Consider the following 523-nt stretch of genomic DNA (forward strand, 5'->3'; position numbering starts at 1 on the left):
CCTCGAATTTTGAAACCCGATTGTCAAAATGCACTCCGATTAGGGTCGGGGCCGATCCCTAGTTTCGCCAGAGTCATATAACCCGAAAGGGTTCTTAGCGCTTCGGCCCCGCACCAATCGGGGAGCTTTTTAGTCGATCCGGTGCGGGGATAATCTTAATCGGGGAACTGATTTCGGTGATCGGTGCGGTGATATCGGTGATCGGTGCCTTCCCCGATTATCAATGAATAGTAATCTAAATTGGCTGTTGCCCTGCGGCCAACAAGAACAAAATGTGACCCTAGTCACGTGATTCTCGTTGGCCTATCAGAACGCAAGGTCACTGGTAAGACTAACCCCTTATGGCTGAAGCGGTGCTATCGGTGCAGCACCGATTATGGCACCGTTCCGCACCGAAAAAAGAAATCCTCGCACCGAATTTTCCCGATTAATTTTTATCGGGGAAGCTTAGCGGTGTCTCCGATTAGAATGTGATCGGGGCCGAGCCCTAAGGGTTCTAATTTCTATGACTGTGGTTTCGCCC

The sequence above is a fragment of the Daphnia magna genome, linkage group LG7 (genome assembly GCF_020631705.1).
Source record: "Daphnia magna isolate NIES linkage group LG7, ASM2063170v1.1, whole genome shotgun sequence".
NCBI lineage: Eukaryota > Metazoa > Arthropoda > Branchiopoda > Diplostraca > Daphniidae > Daphnia > Daphnia magna.